This window comes from Engystomops pustulosus, chromosome 6 (genome assembly GCF_040894005.1).
Source record: "Engystomops pustulosus chromosome 6, aEngPut4.maternal, whole genome shotgun sequence".
NCBI classification, from domain to species: Eukaryota; Metazoa; Chordata; class Amphibia; order Anura; family Leptodactylidae; genus Engystomops; species Engystomops pustulosus.
In genome coordinates, this window is record NC_092416.1 from 94,769,010 (window position 1) to 94,794,178 (window position 25,169).

Consider the following 25,169-nt stretch of genomic DNA (forward strand, 5'->3'; position numbering starts at 1 on the left):
GGATGTGATAAGGTCAGGGAAGACTTGTATGTTACATGGGACTGCATGTCTTGCAGGTGCTGAGTTGGCATGAGGTGTATTTTACATAGGACTGCATGTGTGACAGGTGCTGAGGTGGCATGAGGTTTATGTTACGTAGGACTGCGTGTCTGGCGCGTGCTGAGGTGGCAGGTGTGTGTTACGTGGGACTGCATGTCTGGTGCTGAGGTGGCAGGTGTGTGTTACGTGGGACTGCATGTCTGGCAGGTGCTGAGGTGGCATGAGGTATATGTTACGTGGGACTGCATGTCTGGTGCTGAGGTGGCATGAGGTATATGTTACGTGGGACTGCGTGTCTGGTGCTGAGGTGGCATGAGGTATATGTTATGTGGGACTGCATGTCTGGTGCTGAGGTGGCATGAGGTATATGTTACGTGGGACTGCGTGTCTGGTGCTGAGGTGGCATGAGGTATATGTTATGTGGGACTGCATGTCTGGTGCTGAGGTGGCATGAGGTATATGTTACGTGGGACTGCGTGTCTGGCGAGTTCTGAGGTGGCATGAGGTATATGTTATGTGGGACTGTGTGTCTGGTGCTGAGGTTGCATGAGGTATATGTTACGTGGGACTGCGTGTCTGGTGCTGAGGTGGCATGAGGTATATGTTACGTGGGACTGCGTGTCTGGCGAGTTCTGAGGTGGCATGAGGTATATATTATGTGGGACTGTGTCTGGTGCTGAGGTTGCATGAGGTATATGTTACGTGGGACTGCGTGTCTGGCGAGTTCTGAGGTGGCATGAGGTATATATTATGTGGGACTGTGTCTGGTGCTGAGGTTGCATGAGGTATATGTTACGTGGGACTGCGTGTCTGGTGCTGAGGTGGCATGAGGTATATGTTATGTGGGACTGTGTCTGGTGCTGAGGTTGCATGAGGTATATGTTACGTGGGACTGCGTGTCTGGTGCTGAGGTGGCATGAGGTATATGTTATGTGGGACTGCATGTCTGGTGCTGAGGTGGCATGAGGTATATGTTACGTGGGACTGCGTGTCTGGCGAGTTCTGAGGTGGCATGAGGTATATGTTATGTGGGACTGTGTGTCTGGTGCTGAGGTTGCATGAGGTATATGTTACGTGGGACTGCGTGTCTGGCGCTGAGGTTGCATGAGGTATATGTTACGTGGGACTGCGTGTCTGGCAAGTTCTGAGGTGGCTTGAGGTGTATGTGAAAGAGGACTGCATAAACAGTAAAAACACGTAAAAAATGACAAAGACGCAAATTCAATTAATAAAAAACCTAAAAAAAAAACGCCGCCCCCCAACACAGACACCAAAAAAAATAAAACAAAATTTCTTTTTAAAAAAAGCATTTTACAAAGAAGCAATCATCAAGGATTTGCAGTGTCAGCTGCAGTCTGGCCACTGGGGCTCGGCGGCGGCTGCCACAGTCTGGTCACTGGGGAGAGGGATACATTGTGCGTTAGCCGCAGTCTGATGTCAGCGGTGTTAGCCACAGTGTGGTGGTGGGAGGATTTGGCGGCCGCAGTGTGGTGGTGGGAGGTTTTCGGCGACTGGTTGGGGGGTTGGTGGCGTCAGCTCCAGTCTGGGCAATGCATGATGTAACATCACTATAACTGCCTCAATTTGCTATTTAAACACAGAAGATACTGACACATGATTTTCTGATATAAATAGCGTCTATCAACATTATATACAGCTATGAGTTATATACTTGTATTACTGAAAATTTCATACTCCTTCCCGGCTAAAAATACTCCTCAAAAATAGTAAGAGGAGTATTATTACCCTTCTAGAAATATGTTAGTGCGACCTCTGGTCTTGGATAATGCCATCATATCAATCTGCTTAGTAGACATAAACTGTGATGAATCCAAAGATTTTAATATCACTGACCTAAGTTTACTAAAGTCACTAAACTTCTTCCACATGCCAACACAGACACTTGTTTCAAGTGGTAGAGAAGAGTGATCACACCTATATGTGCCATTTCATGGGTAGTACTCAAAAAGACCTTCACTAGCAGCAGTCTCTTTCATATCACCTAGCCTTTAGTATGGGAGAGATGGACTACAACATAGAATGGCGACTGCCCCCATGAAATACTACTAGCAAATAGAACCCGTCCAAATGTTCCAATGTTGTTAGAGAAGCCCAGGATATAACTCAATACACAGGGCAACTGCAGCATATGTGTAGCATATGCAGAACCAGGTGCTGTCAATAACACTAAAATTTAACCTTTAATAGAAATACTTAAAAACTCCTCAGGTAACATATCCACTTGAATCTACATTAACACAGGCTTAGATAAAAAGAGTACCAAGACCATCCAGTCCACAATGGTGCCTGTGAAGATGGGCAACAGTGGTCTCTTAATTGGAAACTAAAAGGTGCAGTGGCAACCTGGCTCTAAACATATAACAGCGCCCCCATAAAATATCACAAACATGCACCATTTACAGGTCATGAATCAAGCTTCCATGTGATATGAACTCAATTGGACTTGTCATGGACTTTGCAAGTCGCATTTTTCTACTATGGTGACAATTTACAGAGAAGAATAGCCTAAGGATATGTACATTCAGAAAAGCATTATTTGCCAAATCACAATCCTTCTGTGAATCAATGTATCAATCCATGCATTCCCTAGCACTAAAGGCAAGACATTCTATGCTTGGTCCTTGAATTAGCATACATTACAAATTAAACACATGCTGATAGACTAATGTACTTATTGATGCCATATCTATTCTCCTCCGCAGTATAAAATGAAAGAGTGTGTCAAGTCTCTGAAACATTTCACAGTCATAATTTACCTGAGCCCCTCCCTGTTACTCCTGGAGAAACTTAAAAGTCTCATTGTTTTCACCCACAAGAGCGTGTAATGCTTTGATCCCAGACATCACACAGTGCATACATGGAGCAGGGACAGAAAAGACTGCTCTGGGTAATACAGCAGATTTTCCCACCCAATCAGTTCTACGCATATGTTCTGTACAGTATTCTTTCCGGATTCATTTCATAGTTAATTTAAAAGAAAACAAAAACATCCTTAATTCACCCCTAAACATAAAATTTATATACATTTTGATGTAGAAACCTTTGGATAAAACCAGAAAGATTAAAGATAAAAAGGCAGCAGCACTCCAATTCTTGCCAACAAATCTTTATTTGTCAATCATCATAGGTGCGCTAAATATAAACACCCAGATGCAGACTGAAAAAGTCATATTATATAATATTATGTATCCATCCTCCCTTTATTTTAGTTACTCGGTACATTTTTATTTAATTGCTTGAATGCAAACATTAGTACTTCTTGGATTTGTAAAGACATTTGATAAGTGGATCCAGCAGTTCTAAGCTCCATACCAGCTGGAGCACTCTGTTCTGGCTTTCTAACCTTCCTTTGAAACAGAATACATCAGGATTCCAGTGCAGAATTAACATAGTAACAGACACAAAGAGGAATTATGATCCAAATAGTGTCTCCCTCCCACAGCAGTGTTGTAACCATTCCAGACAGAGAGGTCTTTGATAATCTGCTTGCTTCCATTGTCATTTAAAACAATTTACTGTATGTCTTATGCAGTCCACTACGCATGCATTTTGTCTTGCTTTGCTGCAGAACAAAAACTTGTTTTCCTTTGGCCCAAATGTAAACAAATGTCAAAATGATTGTGCTGCGGAAAATGAAACCCCTTTAAAACAAACAACCTGAGTCAATGGTGTAGAGATGGTAAAAAGTAAACAGCAGGTTCATAGCGTTGTAACCACACAGTGAAATACTATGCATAATATAACTATAGAAGTATGTATACAAGACAATATGTATACAAAAAACTATGTATATGGCGTGTACTTTGGCCGTGAGCTTGCCTCACAACCAACGACCAACTCATGCCAAAAACACACAAAAGAACATAACCAGAAGCAAATTCTTACAAGTTCTCCTGGACTACAGCAGGACAATTTAGCAGCACCCTACACACCCCCTGACAACCCTTGGTTGTAGGTAAAAAGCTCATCAAGGAGTTTTGCTCAGTCCCTGACGCACAAAGGTTTCCCCCAACATGTCTTGTGGTACATCTAATCCGTACATTTGCCATGTAGACATAGATGCATGTTATATATTGGCCATGGGACCATCTTGCCCCAATCTGGGTGTATTGGACAATTAACTTGATTTGGTTTTCAACACGGTATCTAAAATTATGTCATACTGAGATTTATGGGTTATATTATGAATGATTAGCAGATTATAGATAGAAAGATATAATTTTAATTGGCATCACACCTACCTAATATTTGCTTTATCCTCTTTATCTTATAAGGTGTTATGTTACAACTGGTATTACAACCATATAGCTAAAATGTCGAGCTTTGTTGCCTTTAGGGTTCATTTAAATTCTCCCGCTTTATCCATCTGATCCAAGGCTCTCTCTCGAAATATATTATATAAATATATATAACAATTTTGATTACGATCATACTGTCAGATAATTTTTTTTGGGTATGTTTTTGGCCGAAGTTTAGTGTCTATTTCTTTAGGGTATCTGATGCCATCTGCATCCCCATGTCCCATGCTTTGTTCTCACACATTCAGTAATGCATTGTCACCCCCATGTAATATTTCTCTTCACACAGCTTGCACCCATAAGCCCCCCTTTCTTCCTCACCCCAATGTCCTCTTCACACAGCTAGCAGCCCCCAGGTCCCCTCCTTCTTACACTACATGCATCCTTGTCTGCCCTGTTCACAGCAACCTGTATCATCTTCCAGGACAACTACGTATTGATGCTATTTTCTACAGAGGTGTAACTATAGCCGTAGCGGCTGCTACGGGGCCCATGAGCTGCAGGGGCCCGCGGCACAGTCATGCCTAATGTCACTTCCATAGTGCAGCGCTCCTGGCCCCTGCTATACGGCACAACAGGGGCCCCGCTTGGCCCCTCTCCGGCTCCCTCTGAATTCCCAACACTACCCTCTGTCCCCCTCTCTTCCTGAACTCTGGAGGAGCTGGAAGAGCCAAGGTGAGCCACCATTTTGGAGAGAAGGAGAGAAGAGACAGGGAAGACCTGAAGTCCACTTCTACACCAGAGGGTGAGTATATAAGTTTATTATTTCTAAAGGGAGGCCGCTGCCGGGGCAGGTTATGCGTACAGGGAGGCCGCTGCCGGGGCAGGTTATGCGTACAGGGAGGCCGCTGCCGGGGCAGGTTATGCGTACAGGGAGGCCGCTGCCGGGGCAGGTTATGCGTACAGGGAGGCCGCTGACGGGGCAGGTTATGCGTACAGGGAGGCCGCTGACGGGGCAGGTTATGCGTACAGGGAGGCCGCTGACGGGGCAGGTTATGCGTACAGGGAGGCTGCTGACGGGGCAGGTTATGCGTACAGGGAGGCCGCTGACGGGGCAGGTTATGCGTACAGGGAGGCCGCTGACGGGGCAGGTTATGCGTACAGGGAGGCCGCTGACGGGGCAGGTTATGCGTACAGGGAGGCCGCTGACGGGGCAGGTTATGCGTACAGGGAGGCCGCTGACGGGGCAGGTTATGCGTACAGGGAGGCCGCTGACGGGGCAGGTTATGCGTACAGGGAGGCCGCTGACGGGGCAGGTTATGCGTACAGGGAGGCCGCTGCTGAACATATCATACATTTTATTAGGAAGGGAGGCCACTGATGAGAAGGGGGGGGGGGGGCAGTCAAAAGTTTGTTATTGAACCATTCACCACCGATTGTGTACTACGTGTCTGGACGTAGATACTGTGCTCATCTCTGGTCCTAAAGGATAATACAGTGAAACTCATTGCATTTTCTAGCAAATCTGCAAAAACACAACAACAAAAAGCTTTTACTGCTAATGGAGAAGCGCTACAATTCCTTCTTGATGTTCTACAAGCAGTCAGGCTGCATGAACAAGCAATGACGGGGTCTATTGTGATAGAAACATCTAAGGTCAAGGAAATTATTCAGCAACCACAGGCATGCACTCATCAAATCTCCCTTTCTACTAATGAGTGACCCACTGGAGACAGAAACTAAACAGATAGTCTTTCATAAAACCTTAATTCTCCTACCACCCGCAGGAATTGGACTGGCCAGTAGAGGACAAAGGCAGCAATAAGCCCCATAGATACCTCATTTACCACCTTATGGAATAAACACATACAAAGCCAAGTGGGTAAAAAAACCTCAAAAATGTCAATACCAACAAGTCAATGTTGGATGGACTGATCAACTTACTATGAGTAAGCGGCCCCCGACTCTCTCCTGATGCTGAATATCCAGGGTGGGGAAAAGGAGCGATTGGGCAAGTTGGGTTTCAACATGAGACAGTGGTTCCAGTACCTGCTCCCTATTAAAATAATAGAAAACATGTAGTCAGCATGAAATTAAAACATAGATCTGTATGAAATATAATATAGATCCCATTACAGGACCCATGAAGATCAATAAGGCCTTTTATATAGCCACAATAAAATCTGTGTACATAACCAGTTCTACATTATGTGCAGAGCACTTGAAAAACATCTTTCATCAGTCATAATAAGAATTTTTAGGGCCAAGTTTCCCTAGCAATATACAACAGCTACATTTTTATTGTTCAATAACAGTTTTATTTAGAATGCACATTGACAATTAAGGTACGTTACAGCAAGTGTATGAAATGTAATGATATTGTTAAGATGAATGGTTAGGTTGACAAGATTAGATGCATTTTGATATCAGATATTTTTGAAGAGAAAACTCAGAAAACTGGAGCAATCCAAAAAGGACCGTAAACAATAACTCAATTAACCCAGTACAAACAACATAGGGACACAAGACAACATACGCAATAGGACAGGAAGGGAAGTGGGTGGAGGGGAGGGAAAGTAGAGAGACACCCTAGATCTAGGAGTATAATTTTTTTAAGATGCAGGACACTGGTCATTTAACCAAGCTTCCATAGCTGGTAGGGTTCTAAAAGTGATCCAGGGACTCCAGGTATTATGGAAAAGGTCATGTTTACCTTCTTCTTTAGCCTTCAGTTCCTCCATGTGTAGAACCGCTACATTTTTAGGCAATTATTAACTTATATTTTACAAAGTTCTTATTAATGCATCACTAAAACAATTTAGCTAATGGCATAGTGGGCCACATTTACTAAGGGCCATTCACCAGTTTTCTGTCGGACTTTTGCATATTCTTTTTAGAGCAAACTGCTTGCACAGGTATTTAAGAATGGTCTGTACCACATTTGTGCCCTTTTGTGGCGCAGCTGCCCTAGGCACCATGCAACCCAAATTAGGGGACGTTCTGGTGCTCATTGGGACCATGCGCCAGATTTATGATTAAAAGTCTGACAGAATTGTGTTGCATGTGCCATGTTAAAGGTGCAACCAAAAAAAACCCCAAGGGTCAGAGATGCGCAGGGGGCCCCAGATTCCTGCAGAACATGCACCGGAAATCCTGAATCTGGCCCCTTCTGCACACTACACAGGCAAACTGCGTTTAGTGCAGTTTGCACAGTTGTTAGTAAATGTACCCCAGTCTGTCTGGTTCTACATTTTATATATCCCTACATATTAAGGATTCCAGGATTATTCACTTTACTATAGAAGGTTAACTACCAACACAATATTAGGTTTCACATAAAAATGTAATACAACTGACGCGTAATAGCCACCATATGACTGATATTGGATCCTGAAATGTGGACATCAGCTGACAAATGCCACCCTCAAGTTCATGTTATTCTGCATTCCAAAAATTCTACTCACCCATTCTATCTAAAGTAATGGAGTACCATCTGTGAACTGCACTTGAGAAATGCCACAGAAATGGAATACGCAGCTGCGTCGCGCAGCACAGAAATGAAAGAAGAATTCTACAATCCCACAGTGTGATGCTACAGTGCCTATGGAAATATTTTGATTTACTAACTCATGAACATTTAGGGTTAGGCTCTCTGAAATGTATACTGCTAATACCACAAATGCCTCAACAGATTTGGTTTCCATTTTTATGGTCAACATGGATTGTAGAAATAGAACTTTAGAGTAATGTTGTTGTCCAAATAGCTGGGGGTGGGGCTAGAAGCAACATACCTTGCTGGGGGCAAATATTAATTTTGTGGGGCGGGGGGAGGCTGTGGATGACATCTATTGCTTTGAAGGTAATGGGACCATTAATTTATGGGGGGGCGGGGCTTCACTCACATCCATTGATGGGGGTGGTGGGGGGGACATCCGTTGCTTTGGTGGGACTGGGGTGGAATATTAATTTCTGGGGGGGGGGGGCTGTATATGACATCCATTGATGGGGAGATAACGGGAACATTCATGTCTGGGGGATTCGATTTTTGAAAGGGTTGAGGAGAACATCAAATTGCTGGGAGGCTTTGGGGGACACCAATTACTAGGAGGGGATGGGAGGGCATCAATTAGTGTGAGAGGCAGGAAAGACATCCATTGTGGAGAGGGCTGCACAGAACATGAATTTCTGCGGGGCTTTGGGGAACATCAATTTCTTTGGCATTGATAATTGCTTGGGGTGTTGTTGGGACATTATATACTGGAAGGTCGTGTGGGACATTACTTAATGAAGGAGACTTATGATGGTGATGCCAGGCCTGATGGAGAAAGATAGAGAAAAGCTACAGTCCGAGGACTCATCACCTGCAGGTGATGGATGGAACAGATAGGGATTTCTCCTGAATTTTCAATAGGTTTTGGCGGGAAACTTATTTGAGGGGGTCATGTACAGGAATGGTCACTACTGTCAATTTAATACAAATGCATTGGGGCCCATGCCCTGCATCTCTTACCACTCTAGCTACGCCCCTGTTCTGATATAATTAAAATTGTGCAGAACTTTATCTGAATATATATGTAAATATATATTGTAATATTATGTTCCCAATGCATGCATGTATGGTATGCTCACACATGAGGGATTCACTGTTAATTTTCATTGCGTGATGGTATAGTTTATGGATGGCTAGGGTGAATGATTAGATGAAAACCTGCAACATAAAATGAGATGCAGCAGCTTTTTTAAAGCATGTGAATTCTATATGGCAGGACAGAACTGCCATATCACCTGTATAGATAGATAACACAGGATCACAACATTCACAATAGGTCATGCACAGACTACATTCTCCAATCATAGGACATGCAGACAATGTTCACAAACAAAAAAAAAAAAAAAAAGAGACTTCCAGGCTATCCATTCCCATGTGGCTGTGTAGAGTAAATCTCTGAATGCTGTTCCATATACTATAATATTCAATCATTTATTTAAAACAACTGTGACAGCTTAGGCTGTGTTCAAATTTCAGGGGGAGGGGAGTCGACCCTGGGCAACGTGTCGCACTGTATAACAATATGATGGGATACGTCTGTGCCATATGTTTTAAGGACACGTATGGCAAAAAACGAGATGTGAACCCAGCCTTCGTAAACTGTTGTTACTTTCTACTACAATACTGCTAAGCTAGCTCAAAAGGAAACAACCACACTTTACTGATATGTGCAATATCCAAGAGCCTTAGGCTAGTCTGATGGCTGTAATACAGCATCATACCTTATATTACACTCATGATGAATAAACATGTACACAGTCATGGCACACAAGCTTACAAAGCACTTTACAGAAATCAGACAAGAGAAGGAAAACGTCATCATGCCCCACAGAAAGAGAATTCCTGAACTCCAGTTCACCATTGGTGCAGGTGGGAAGCAAGACTCCATTTATTATCAGCCAGGTGGGTATTAGGAATCTCTATTAAAAGTGTTCTAAACTATAAACTAGTACTGTACAGCTCATCACTATGAAAATGGATCTGCAGTGGAGAAACAGACAGAACATATGGGCCCCATTAACAAACACTGCATCTGTTGGGAATAAATGAAACACTGGTTGCATGGATATGACTAGTGCACCAAGAATAGAAAGTCTGACCTGCTGTAGTATGAGAAGTAAGCATATGGCCTGGTGACTGCACCCATCTAGGATTGAAGGGTGGGGCTTTAACAATCCCTGTAATGTCAACAATTGTCAGTTGAATACATGTTCACCAGAAACAGCTGCACACTCACATGGTAGCGGAGTCAAACGCAACTATGGATAAAACAGAGAATAGTAAAACATGGAAATGACATATCAGCAGCACACTATGCTTGTATGGCCTAGTACACACTTTCCAATAATGACAGATAATCACTTCCAATTTGTTCCTACAGATGACTGAAGATGATATTCATATTTCACAATATCCTGCCTTATTGTGTTACGGTGTACTTAATTACTTTGTAACATAATCATTGATTGCAAGTCTGTATAGTGGATATTTCTCACTAACTTACAGAACTTATGAAGCTACAGAAAAATATAGTGAAAAAGAAAGTACAATAAATTTGTGAATCTGAAAACAATCTAGGAAAGCCTAAATATACCTTTTGTTTTATGTTAGAAGCAGCTTCTGGGCATCGGTGCAAAACTCGGGGAAACATGCAAGACCAAGTCTCATTCTTTATTACACAAGGATGCCATTTGTCTCTTACCAGCTGCCATACTTCCGCCTTAGAGCAACTGTAGAGGCCCTCTCATTTTAAACAAGGGCTGTCATGTGAAGAACCATTTTTGACAAAAGGCTTTGGCTATTTAGACTGCAGTATTCTGCATCCATTCCTCCAGCATAAGAAACTAGCTGAAGTCATCTGGTTTCTGATTAGAGATGAAAGGATCCGATGGTCAGGTTCAGCCACCTGACCCGGATTGGCTGTCCTGGCTGATCATAGCCATAGTTGCTTTGGCCGTCAATTTACTGGATTGGCAGTTTGGCTGCCAGTATGTCCGGGTCAGACAGCAAAACCTGAACGCTGAACCCCTCATCTCTATTTCTGATGCATTTTGGGCCGCACAGACTTTGCATTGCAGAGATTGAAATCCACCAGATCCGTGGGGAATGCGGTGGATCAAAAATCCAGAGCGGATACGTTTTTTAATGCAATGTGAGTACAAGGCAGTCCCCGACTTGCAGATAACCCTAGTTACAGACAGACCTCTCTACCTACGGTGACCTCTGAATGCTGGTAAGTTACTGCACTAGTTCCAGGCTGCAATGGTCTACAGTAAAGCATCTGCAGTGCAGCTTTATTCTTAAACTGTCACAGGGATAAGAATATTTGTCTGGATTGTTCCAACTTACCTAAGAATTCAACCATGAGAACAAACCTACAGAACCCAACTTGTTTGTAACCCTGTCTGTATATGATTTGGATACAGCCCATGCACTGCACTGTATTTTCCACAAGCAAATCTGTGTTTGATGTAATTGGGTAATCTTAGTCAAGGTTACATGGAATGTGTCCAAAATTATAAAACTAATAAATCCAAAAAACGTTATTTTCAGATTGTCTATTTCTTTGTCTGTGTCTTCCAGCATTATAGTTGACTCATTGGGGATCTTTGAAGAGGTTTCTAGATGTGTTTTGCACAGATAGGAGGTATAAATCATCTATTGTCCATGGTGTTATCTTCTATTGTAATCTGTCTTGTCTGATCATGTCTGTCTGTCTTGTCTGATGTAAATGAGGTGACTTGTATACAATTGCTATACAATTAGCAAGAGGCAATATTAAAGGAAATCCATCATAATGAACCATGATAAACAAGGAACACTTACTCAGATCCAATCACTGTTACTCATATTTGTTATTCATGGCCTCTTCCTTCTAAAACCATTAAAATTATATGAATGAGTGTGAAGGAATAGTGGGGGCGTTAGAGCCCCTGTGTAACACCCTCTGAATCTGCAGCACCGAGGTGCTCTGGTAACACCCACAGGAGCCCTTCAGGCTAATCAGCATAATTTTAAAAGTTGATTTTATAAGGAAGGAGGCAGTGGATAACAAATGCCACAGTCACAGTCCATGGATTTATGTTTCAGTGTACTTTGTTTTTATCAAGCTAGATTTGGATGGTAGATTTCCCTTTAGCCTACTGGCAATGACTACTGTCTACTAATAACAATCATAATTGTAAAAAACAATTGTACATGGTCCTATGTAGAAGTCTAATGTCATTTTTTTTTTCTTCAAAGAGACCAGACCCCCACCAATACCCTGTGGCTAATGTCCACAATATGCCCAGTCTCTAATGCTCTTCTCTTCTTAGATCTTGGAATAATTTCCTACTGTCAAAAACAGACAGGGCACTCATATTGGCAAACTATTTTACCTGTAATGACATGTACAAAAGCATTACCATCTTTTCATTTATATTTCCAACTTCAAATACATTTAGCACTCTAAGCGTACATTATATGTGAAAGTGGACATATGGATAGGTTGTTGTTCTTTTAGGAATGTAACTAAATTACTACATATGAAACACACTTTTTGGCATCAGTGCTAAAGAGCTCAGTGGTTTGGAGATCTGTAAAAAATATAGACCTAAATTTGAAAGGCTTAATTGTGGTTTAGTAATGCTATTTTTACAAGCCAAGCAGAACAGAATCTTCTCTCAATGAGGAATATGGTTATTTAAAAACATATTATAGCTGTAATAGTTTTATATCAAAGCACCAATACAAAATATATAGATAAAGGATTAAAAGGGTTTCTGCAGGAAGAGTGCAGGGAATAGGTCTGTGCTAGATATTGCATAGAAAATCATCTTTCAGATCACATGCTTGTGAGGAAGTATGGCTGTAGACACAATAAGAATTTTGTTACAAGACATATGGTTACTCAGTATGCAAGACCAAGTGCAATGACACACATGCCTGCTATGCCAGCTACTTGTGAGGGTAGCATTGCTGTGCAATGGTGAGCAAGTGCCAAATGTGTAAACTATTTTCAATAGACCAACACCAAGAATACAAACCAAAAAATAAAAGTAACAGATAGAATTGTACCATGGTCTGCATTGCTTTAAAATAGGCTTTAAAGATTCACCAAGACACATACAACATCTTAAAATCTTTAAAAAGGGAACCTGTCATGAGGATTGGGGTCCACAAACCACCATCAAACAGCTAGCCAAGGAAGAAATGGGATCACTACCATATTCCTGGGCCAATAAGCACTAAGCAGAAATAGAACTTTGATGCTGTTTGCAAATGACCACTAAAAAGTCACACGGGCAGAAAATATTAGGTTTGCCCATTTTTGGCTTAATCAATTTGCTATACTCCAGGTACATGCCAATCCGCTGACTATAATGGATATTGGACTGCAGGCTTCTTTTCGGTGTGTTGCTAAATCAGAATATAGAAGTACATCATTGTGATCCTGTAACCATCTGTATAACAGATTTAGGCCCTAAAGTTGTCAATCTTCATGAGAGATTATCTTTGACAGAGACTGTGGCACAGAGGACTGCCATACCGATAATGCAGCTACTTAAAAGTTGCTATGTAAAAGGTCACTAAGGTTTCTCCTGAACATGGGTCACTTATTCTGAGCATCTAGTAAACTGAAACAGGACACATAATACTGCCCAGTGATGTTAGTAAATACCCGAATTGTTGGGAACTACATGCCCCAGAGTCAGTTAGCGATGCATTTTTTTAGTCTGCATACAAAGTACCTGTTGCAGCAATGAGGACGCAATCACACTGGATGTTTTTACATGCACTGCAGAAGCGCATGTGTTTTAGATTGAACACATACGTTTGACATGTTACCATGTGTTTGGCTGGTTTGAAAGTTTAAGCAGTTGCAAAAATGCATTCAAACCAGCCAGATACATGGTAACATGCAAAAATGGATGAGTTTTTAAAACGCAAACGCTACATGTGACCACACCCTGATAGTTTTAAGTAAAACATAAACAAAAGAATATAACAGAACCCTCCTAAATGGCAGATTATGGACTACTGATCTACAGTAAATCAAATATTGCGGTTCAAATACTACTTACAGGTCCATGAAATCAAGAATAGAAACACAACAGTAACAGGGAACCATAGTTTGCAGTGTTATCCTCAGTATAGCATCCATTTGTAAGCTAGAGCAATGGATTGGGTTTGAATGTTCAAAAGCAGCAGTTGACACCCACTATAGAGAACATTGCACATTTGACAGATGCTCGGCATGTTGTGTACGGTAATCTCTGAATCTATTCAGTCCAAATTAAGGTTTTTACATTTAAAGGAGTGGATGATATGACCAATATGCTACAAGCAATTCAGCAATGCAAACAACAAAGCTGTATTTTTAGATGCAAGTGAATATTTTAAGAGTTGCCAGGGAAATGCTACACTAAAAGCAAATAATTATTTTTGCACATTATTTGAGACAATATGTACATGTAGTAGATGCCATTTAATGAGAACTCTTTAATTTTCTATGTTTGAAGTCTTAAACATTCTTGGATCTTATGAGGAGGAAGTCTCTGGTGTCCTGCTTTTGATATAGCTTCTGTGTCTGTACTGAAGCTTTAATAGGCTTTTCTATTGTAACTAAATAGTAACATAAATGAGACTTAATAAGTCATTTATTAGATTCTCAGCTAGAAATAATTCAGAGGACAAGTGCCCTGCAGGGCATGACTAACCAGATATTATAACAAACCAAACTCCATCCCCATTTGCATTCTGCCACACTATGCAGTGTTCACTTGTAGATAAAGCTTTTCATTTACTTTATCATTTTACATTGTGGTAATCTGGTTACACAGTCTTACTGTTTCCTCAAGCAGATGACTGATAGGTAAGGCCACAAACATCTCTGTAGTGCCCATGCTGACAGCAGTATACAGAAAACATGAGCCCTTTGTTGGCCACTTTTCCTGTTGGCCACATATTCTATGCCAGTCTGACCTAACCCACAGCTTTATCAATCACTGAGGTAATGTAAGTTATTTTATGATGGTGGTGCCAGATCATGGCCATCTGAATGAGCCCCTATGGATTCCCTTCTGCAATTCCAGGGGACTGTATAGTTTCAGTATTTTTGGTTGTAACTCCTCTTGCTCACTCCATGCATGTGCAGGATTTACCAGACCAAAGCTAGAATCGCTGAACTGAACTTAGCATGTCCACTCAGTCCAGCAATCCTTGGTTCGATCAGGTAATCCCACACAAACACAAATCAAGTTTGTCAGAACAAACTGTTAATGGGTAATGGGTTTTAAAGGGAACCTGCTGCCTGTATTTTCATAAACCTACAGCTTCTTCAGGTAGGTTTCCTTTTGGGGGCCACACAACATTGAGGGAGACTTATTAATCTGTCAGAGGGAAGCATGAAAAGGAGATAAATACGGAGGTAGTTGGAGCTGCCCCTACCCCCATGTGACTCGCTTAACTGTCTAATATACTTTTATATAGAACTAAAACTAATACAGACAAAGGTATTTAAAGTCATCATTGCAGAGGCTAAAAATTACATTCCTGGTGACAGTTTCCCTTTGACCCCTTTTCGATGTGTATGGAGAGGAATCACTGGAAAGCCCCCTCCACACAATTGTCCGGAACACCAATTTTTTTTGTCAATTTGCAACTCCTAAAAATAAAAAAATTGACAGTCTCACAAAAGGTTTCAATGTAAACTTCATCACGTCCTGAAAAATGTGACACTTTACACAACTTCATACACCAAAGTATGAAAAAGTTTGGCATTAATTGGAACAAAAAGTGAAAGGTGGAGCCCACAAGAATATAGCACTGATGTGGGTTTTTTGCCTATTTCATCACATTTGGAATTAGACATTTGGGTAGAAAATCCACGTTTTCTTCCCATTGTCTGCTGAGTGATCAAATAAAAAAGCCAGGCCATGTTGTCCACTCCCAAGCACCATTGTGTATTATCTTTATATAATGTATACATGGAATTACTGTAGCAATAGGCTCCAGGGAGCCAACTATGTAAGCTAGACATTTCATGCTGAGCTGCAAAGGGTAGTGAAGAGACCTGCCAAAGATGACAAGTATATCCACCACTCAACACTTTTCACAAACAAGTGCTTCTTTGTAACCAAACTAACCAATGGTCACAAAAAAATAAATTGCATGTTGTGCAGGGATCTGTACGGAGGATGTTCTCTAGACTTTTTCCACTGTACAAAATCTTAGACTTGGCTACAGAAGCCCAGGCCATGTGACTGTCATTATTCTCTGCTACCTGTGTACTGTATAAGTGCATGCGCCTCCAAGCCGGCTTTACAGCTGCTTCAGACCGTCATCATTAAGGAAGCCTGGTTGTATAGCTTTAGCTGTACAATATCATCATCCCTTAGTCAAGAAAAGAAAACAAACCTCATGAAAGAGCAACAATTGGTGAGAGATTTAGCACCAAATATCTCCTCTGTGTCAATGACAAGCCCCCTTACTTACAACAATAGGTCCCAATAAGGTTACATTGACGTGTCTTTTTACATTTAAGTGTTTACACCAGGAAAGTTCCACCAGTACACATTGAAAAGGTCCATATACATTTACTGTCAGATGAAGACCTCGTTTTGGCCTCCATTTGAAACATTGTATACAGCAGGAAACAGTTTACACCTGTATACCTGCTATTAAAAAATGTATAAATTTAGTGAAGGCCTTATGGGAGATGGATACCAATGTATGCCATCCATCTCCAAAACAGAGACCATGGGTGAGCCCCTATGATGCAACTGTCCATACATAGAGACATTCTAAACATCGGCAGAAGCAGATCAACGCCCACTGCTAATTTTCACTCCCCCTACTGCTTTTAAGGTAGGACAGACAAAATAATGCACTGCATAGGATACTTTGAAGGTATTGAATATTCCATGCCATGTACTGGAAAGCGGGAAAATCCAAATGCAGTGAAAATTGTGAAAAAACGCACTTGTGACATTTTCTTGTGGGCTTGGATATTACGGCTTTCACTGAGCACCCCAAATGACATGTCTACTTTATTCTTTGGGTTGGTACGATTACAGGGATACCAAATTTGTATAGGTTTTATAATGTTTTCATACATTTACATTAAAACCTGTACAATTTATTTTGCCATCTTCTGGCGCTAATAACTTTTTTTATACTTTGTTGTACGGGCTGTGGGTGGTGTCATTTTTTGCGACATTTGATATTATTTTCAATTATATCATTTTCAGGACTGTACGACCTTTTGATCACTTTTTATAGATTTTTTTTTATATTTTTCAAAATGGCAAAAGAGTGTGGCGCTATTTTCCGTTACGGGGTTAAACACATTGAAAAACCGTTAATATATTTTGATAGATCGGGCATTTTCAGATGCGTGGATACCTAATGTGTTTATGATTTTTACTGTTTATTCATATTTATGTCAGTTCTAGGGAAAGGGGGGGTGACTTGAATTTTTAGGTTTTTTTTATTATAACCCTAGGTTGTCTGATCGATCCTATCATATACTGCTATACTACAGTACGGCAGTATATTGGGATTTTCCTCCTCATTCACTACAATGTGCTATCAGCACATTGTAATGAAGGGGTTAAAACGAAATAGCCTCGAGTCTTCAGAAGACCCGAAGCTACCATGGAGACGGATCACCGCTCCCCGATGACGCCCATGCGCCGCTATCTTTTTGAGGCTGCTGGCAGCTTTGCCGGCAGCGATCGCTGTAATAACACCCGCGATCGGTGTTAGCAATATGCAGCAAAGACTTACTGGCTATGGAGAGGGCTCAGCCCGTGAGCCCCCTCCATGCGGCGAGACCCAACCACCGCCATGAATACACGGCAGGCGGTCGTGAACCAGTTAAGTAGCTTTTTGACAAAGTCATAATTACTGCAACATATTTGCTGTGGACAACCCACAGTGATTCTTAGTAGATCCAGAATTTTTTATTGATTTATGGTCAGTTTTATTTGGGGATGTCAGTAAGTATTTTATTGTGTGATCCATCCTTTGTTATGCATCTTGCATTACACAAGACTATGTTCAAAAAATCCCTAGAATGCCGTTCCCACCCTTGGAAATGTCTTTTGCACAGTACCACCAACACCCTCAAATAGGGTAGAAGAATTTCAGACGGTCTCATATTTCATGCATGAAAAAGTGATAATAGACCCTTTTATACGAGCTATAAATTCTCCTTATCAAAGTATTAAGATTCAACTGAAAAACACATGGATATTATACTGGGACCTACAATAAATATCCTAAAATAAATATAAGGTGAAGAAGGTTCACCAGAAAATAACATAATGGTAGTGGTTTATTAGGTTAATTACCGTTGACAGGTTCCCTTTAGGACTGCCACACACCGAGTGGAATCTAGCTACTGGAACATGTCATCATGTAAAAATGACCTTCCTGATGACAGGTTGTCTTTCAGGTCTCCAAACAGATTAGAGCAAAGTTAGCCTACAAACATTGGGTAAAGAAGGATTAGGCATGTTGAATTTCAACAATAATATGGAAGTTGGTAGAGGAATACTTCTTCTCGTTTAAAACAACTGCAGAACGAACCAAGTATACAATATGCAATTTAGATGCGTATTAGGGTGGTCTGGAAAAAACTGCACACTATCAATATTTTATTGTATGTACTTGCCCTAGAATGTCAGCACAATGTCAGGGATAGGTTGATAACAAAGTCTACTTGTTTTCCCCCAGGTTCAGAATTATATCAGTGATGATGGATTTAGTAGAAAGCTTTCTGGACAGATAAACACTGCCCAGCTTTGTGCTCTAGCAAGACTGATAAAGGCCTAAAGCACTATTTATAAAGGAACAAGGTAAGCATGAATGACCTCTGCAGACATTGTGCTGACTCACCCGTCCCATTATCCCATTATTCTAATCACAAGCACACCAGACTGTATGGAGAGAGCAAACTTGCCAAAACTTTCTGAAAACTTCCAGTATCTCCTACAATCCATATACAGGTCCATCAGAAACAGGAATGAAATCAATGGAAATATTTAAAAGCCCATTACTGTGAAGATCATACTTACTGCTAGAGAAAAACTGTACATGTCACAGAGTGACCAGGATTTTTAATCCCAGGCAAAGTTATGTTGGGGGCCCCAAATACGTAGCAACAAAGAAAGTCAGGTATTTGTGTATAATTTCACCTTTCTGCTACTAATGGTTTTTAATCTTGCACCAGACTTTGACCCTTAACCTGACTGCATTAGTCCCATTTAACTAGCAAACTTTGCTATTTCTTATCTAATGGTATTGAATACTTATCCCCATATCAGGCTTATTGTCTATAGGACCACAAAGACAATGTGTTCTGGAAACTCCTTTGTCAGTTAGATTAGATTTTGTTATGTCCTTTTTCTAAATTCAAGCCCATACACATTAAAGCCAATCAATTTTATTAGGTAGGAGTAGCTGGCAATCTGATCTTTTGTTCCCCATTGTCTGCACCATTTCAAAATCTGTAACAGGGCTCTTGTAAAGGGTTGAGACTGTTGGGACTTAAAGTAGTTCATCAATTTCACCACTTAAAGGGACGGTCCTTATTATGTATTGATAGAAGTATCATTTTAAGTAATAACTGCTTGCTAGTCTGCCTTTTAATTTCCAGTTTAGACAGGAACAGCAACATTTGAAAGAAAAAAAGGTTTTAACATAATTAAATGAGCCCAAAGTTCTCTGCAGAGCACCTCCAAGCTCCTCGGTCTTAATTTATTCGCTGCTCTCGTCTTGCCTCCTATTCACACTAAGTGCAGAGAGCCGGTCTCTGTACTAGTGTGGGCGAGGCCGAAGGCAAGATTAGAGCAGTGAATAAATTAAAAAGATGGACAAGTTTGGAGGTGCTCTGCAGAGCACCTTAGGCTCTTACATTTTTTTAAAAACTTTTTTCTTTTAAATGTTGCCATCCTAAACTGAAATCAAATCAGATAAGGATAGGGCCTAACAGGACAGAACAGTTTTCAGCCAATTTCACGGTTGTGTGCATCTGCCCTAAACCCATGCTTCGCAACCCTACAGTTTCTGACTGTAATTAACCACCTGTTTGGACACCAATTATTGAGAAGCTCAGCTTACCCTGGTCGGGAGGTAAGAGTTCTCCTTACGGAGACTGCCAATTAAAGGAAACCTACCATTTCAAATGGTAGGTGTAAGCTGTAAACACCGAGCACCAGCTCAGGGTGAGCTGGTGCCGGTGCTTAGTTTCGTTAGTGTTAAAACCGCGGTATCGCGGTTTTAACACTTTTTAAACTTTATAGCATAAACTGCTTCGGTGCTGCGTGCGCACGATCGTGCGCGCGCCTACATAGGAAATGGCGCAGGCGTTGCGCGCGCACGGTCGCGCGCAGCGCCGAAGCGGCTTCTGCTATAAAGTTTAAAAAGTGTTAAAACCGCAATACCGCGGTTTTAACACTAACGAAACTAAGCACTGGCACCAGCTCACCCTGAGCTGGTGCTCGGTGTTTACAGCTTAAACCTACCATTTGAAATGGTAGGTTTCCTTTAAGGATACCATGAAGCGTGTGGAGTTTTCTAGCCATGGAGGCTCCACAAGAGAGATTCTGGGAAAATATGCATAGTTTTCCAGGATAGGATGAGGAAAACCACGCCACTTTTAGCTACCTTGTAAAACAGCTCCCTTGACATCAAGAATCACCTACAAGAGGCCTTATTACATGATGTCTGTGATTGGGTCTCCTCAATAAGGAACTGGCTTGGCTGGGTGAGAGACTTGTGACTAGGGTCCAGAAATAAGACCCAATCAGGTGGAAACAGTGCTGTCTACAGTTGGGAGTCTGTTCCTTCTGGAATAGATACACTGGCTTGATGTCAAGGGAGCTGCCTTACAAAGTAGCTAAAAGAGGTGTGGTTTTCCTTATCCCATCCTGGAAAACTTTGCATATTTTCCCAGCTTACCCTGGGGCAGAGAAACAGGAACTATATGTGGTTTAAGAACCAGAGAGAGGTCATTTTGTAGTTGGAAAACATATTCTGCATTTTATAAAATACACACATTCCATACAACTCCCTGGTAAAGTATTGTTATAAGTCAGGGCTGGGTTTGTATCTTTTAATTTGCCTCCAATACAAACAGAAATCAGCATACATAGGAAACCTGTAAATGCACACAGACCTAAATCAGCACACACATCCGTCCCAATGGCTAGCACAGGGCAGCTACTGGAAGCCCCCTACTGTTTTGTTACTTCTCATCCTTATACACAAGGAAGACTAGTAAATAAAAACCAAAATACCTTAGTCATTTCCACAGAGGCAAAGTTAGACAAGAGTGAGTGCTAACAGAAAGGCTGTAAATGCCTGATGCAGAAAGTGTCGCATAACACAAAGATACTTCTTTTATTTAGGACTCACAAGAATGACACAAGAATGACAATATGAATGACTGTGGGATGACTATGATCCATTAAATGGTAGTGCATTTGATGTGTGGGTCACTGTGTCCGAGCCCCATTCATCCACTGAAGTGAATTGGTTCCAACTCCTTCACTACAATTTGGCTGAAACTAACTAAACATAGTTATTTTTGTTTAAAGAAAAAAATAGAAGATGAAAAAAAAGTTCAAGTCTGACGATGAGACTTCTTTCCTTACAACATCAATAGTTTCCGAACAAAAGACTTGCAGAAAGCATGGAACCAAGCTATGTGCACACAACTATATATGGACCATCATAAAGGTCTATTGAGCATTTACTAAAAACTTCACTATATGCAGTTCGCCTGTGTAGTGTGCAGGGTGCACCAGATTCAGGATTTCTGGTGCAAGTTCATGAATTTGGCCCCCTCTGCACTGCTCCGACAGAGTGCACCAATTTTTTTTTTTTTTTTTTTTTTTTTTTTTGGTGCACCTTCTCTAACATGGGCGTGTGACACATTTCTGTTGGACATTGTATGATAAATGTGGCACATGGTCTGACTGTGCACCGGAACGCCCATTTCAGTGATGAATTTGTGCGAAGAATAGCGCAGCCTCAACACAAAAGGGTCACGTGCTACACATATGTGGTGTGGACACTTCTTAAATACCTGTGCAAGCAGCTTGCGCATAAAAGAATGTGCAAAGTCTGCCAGAAAACTAGTGCAAGGTCCATGGTAAATGTGCCCCAGCGTTTTTTTTTACATGAAATCCAGGGGCTTCAACCACTTTTACAACACCTCAAACTGAAGATATGAGCTGCTGTCATTGCAGCATGGTAGTAGCTTATACCATCTTCTGTTATATGTACCAACAGTACCATAAAACATGTAAACACAGTTATGTTCCAATTCATCGGTAAAAGCTAAAGCAAAATTACATAATTTCATCAAGTGTCTGCTGGACATCACCAAATAAAAGAAATGCCCTGTTTTGTTGTTTGCAATTATCCCTAACCTTTAACCTTGATGGACAGTTTTCGTTTTCCAGCGTATGCAGTGCTTTTCTGGGAAATACTCAATTCTGCATTTTGTCATCCAATGACCCCATACACAGGCTAGTAACGCGTGCGCACCAGAATTGTTGTATTATCAGATGTCCAACTACAGAATGGTTACATTTCCCTTCTTTTTTTTAAATATCCTGCAGTACAGACTAAAATGTGCCTTTTGTCAGAGAACACTCCTCTCAGTTTTCCCTTGGGGCATGTCTGTTAACACACCTACGGTGATTTAGTGATGACACAGGCTGAATCATAATGCACAGTCTGTTATTATACATTATCGTTGGAGGGGTCATAAAAACAAAATGTTTAATCATTTCCAGCTGCAGATTAAAATTATTACGGGGAATTTCACAATGAGCTCTCCAACCATCTGAGTACACAACACTTCATGTACTTTATGTGATAGCACAAATGAGAAACTAGAACATGCTTTAAAATTGGATGCATATATATGGGTTACATGAGGAATGTGTGTGGAACATTTAGAACACTAAGCCCTTAACTGAGATGCCCCAAATATGATGCACTGTTGTCACCAGGTAGCCATATATCCTTTCAACCAATAGCTATTCCACCTCTCTCCCTCATAGACATGCATGCTGCCTTCACAAGACAACTTCCCAAAAGGTAAAAAATGAGGGGTTAGCCCAACATTGACTTACTGTGCATTGTCAGGTTTAGTGGTATTATAGATCATTTACAGATTTTTTTTCTAATGGATAACCCCTTGTACTTCATCTGATCGCAAAGGGTCAGGTCCTCAGAAAAAAAGCTGTAGCTAACCAAGTATTGCCCTGTAGCAGAACTTAAGAAGCATAAGCAACCATTGGAATGAATGACAGAAGTTTTTGGCAATTGTGGGATTGTGCTTAGATGCACCTACACAAGTCATATGGTCAGGTCCTATTAATACAATTATTACAATTTACTAAGAAAATGATTATGTATAAAAAAAATTTCTAAGTGTATTTTGAAAATATACATAATGAAAAGCAAAAATACATCACAATCCACCAATAATCAATCTATTATCAATAGGGGCTCCTAGTGGCCAGCGGTGGATTTAACTTTAGATATGTCTGACATCCACTTATATCCCATGCTATTAAAATTACATATCAGTGGATTGTGGTCAATAGTCATAGAAAGTAATTGGTCCTAGAGGCACTGTGCCCTAAATAACGCAATACAGCAGATAAATCTGAGCCTACAAATGTAAGATTAGCAGCTAAGCACACACATATATATATATATATATATATATATATATATATATATATCAGGTACTCAAAACTGTACCTTGTGACAGGGGTAACACTGCTTAACCAGGAGGCATTCTCACTTGTTTTAAGAAAGCCAGGCTAACAGGTGTGTAAGGAACCACAGAGAGAACAAAGCCTGCACTATATCCCTATCCACACCACATTTATTAATCTGATTCTGTTTATTAATCTTTGGAAGACATATCTGTGATGAGTAGCACAAAGGACCTCCAGGAAGCTATGAAGCATGTGTGTCATGGCTTGTTTACAGACCCCGTTGCTATATTGAGTGAAGGGAGGGCTTGTCTGTGCCTGGTGCCATAGGTCGCAGATGTCTGCTGGATCTAACAGGGGATTGTCATATGAAAGCAGACATGGAGAGAGTAATCCTTACAGTGCCAGTCAGCCTATCCCAAAATTCTCATTATCCAAAATACTAACCTGATAAGCAGACAATGTGGAGTCTGCCTGTGGCCAGCTTAGGACTGCAACTAAACTAAGTTTCCAATGCACATACAAAGCATCGTACAGTTTTGTATCCCAGGCTGATGGATTATCAGGACTATAATTACTGCTCCAGCCAGAGAGTATGGGCTTTCTGATACATGACATCAGTAACTTGGTAGCAGTTCACACGTGCAGGCAGGTGCTGCACCTATACAATAGGCTGCTGGTATAAGCGGAGCACACGAGAACTTTCCCATAACACAATGGATTGTGTCTTACCTGACTAGTGTGGACTGGTCTTCTATTAAGGAGTCCAGGGCATGAGTCTTAGCTCCTGGTCAGCGCCCTATGCTGTCCCGCTCGCCTCCCCTCACATACTCTGTTTACTTTCTGATCCCCTTCTGCACTTCCTTTCCTCCTCTTCTCCTTCCTCTCATTCACTTCCAGTCTAGCTGGAGCCCCTCACTTGTAGCTCTCCCTTTCTGTCTCCCTCACACCTCCCCCCTCAGACCTCGGGGCAGGGTCTCCCTAGAACAATTGAAGGCCCAACCTCTAGCAACTCCCAGATTCCTAAAGGCAGGGTTAGGTTTCAGCCTGTGCACTCCCACACTTGCCTGCTGATTCCAGACGTGTCTCAGGAGACAAGAAAAATGCCAAAATATAAGAATATATCTAGTTATTCGCATCTAGTGGTTTTACATGCCAGGTAACCAGGGAAACTTCCACATTTGCAGGATATCTCTGGAGGCTTTTGTTAGTTTCCTCACTCATGTAACCTGCGTCTGCCTTTATCTGCATCACTAGGGCTAGAAGGAAAGTCAAGCAGTCTGTGCTCATACTTTTCCATTCATTAGATTTGAGCTGGCATTTTCCAATGTGGCCTATAACATTTACATTGCATGAGAATCAGTAGAAACACCACAGCTTTCAGGCAACTCCACAGTTTGCACAGACGATAAGCGCACAGAGATATATACCTTACCTTTTAACAACAGAAAACACACATTGCTACTTACCAGATACATGTGCATTTTGGGAGGAGTTTCATCGATGCACTAAAAAACCCAACGCGCGCCGCAAATAGAGCGCATGCCTCTATGCAAGAATGTCCATTCACATTCTGCTTGGGACTTGGGAACC

The 25,169-nt window shown here is 41.3% G+C and overlaps 1 protein-coding gene across 12 annotated transcripts in view; it reads right to left on the minus strand.

Annotated features, from left to right (window-relative positions):
• PLEKHA4 (pleckstrin homology domain containing A4) overlaps window positions 1–24,568 on the minus strand; it is a 61,522-nt gene extending 36,954 nt beyond the window's left edge. For 6 of the 12 annotated variants that reach the window (XM_072110419.1, XM_072110424.1, XM_072110418.1 and 3 more), the window contains exons 1-2: window positions 24,309–24,567; window positions 6,243–6,354 (exon numbers count right to left, since the gene is read on the minus strand). The gene's annotated coding sequence lies outside the window, so the exon portion shown is untranslated. Of the gene's footprint in view, window positions 1–6,242; window positions 6,355–9,947; window positions 10,053–24,023; window positions 24,050–24,308 lie in introns of those variants that run through there. The other 6 variants (XM_072110421.1, XM_072110412.1, XM_072110420.1 and 3 more) reach the window with 6 other exon arrangements.
• Window positions 24,569–25,169: the final 601 nt, after the last annotated feature.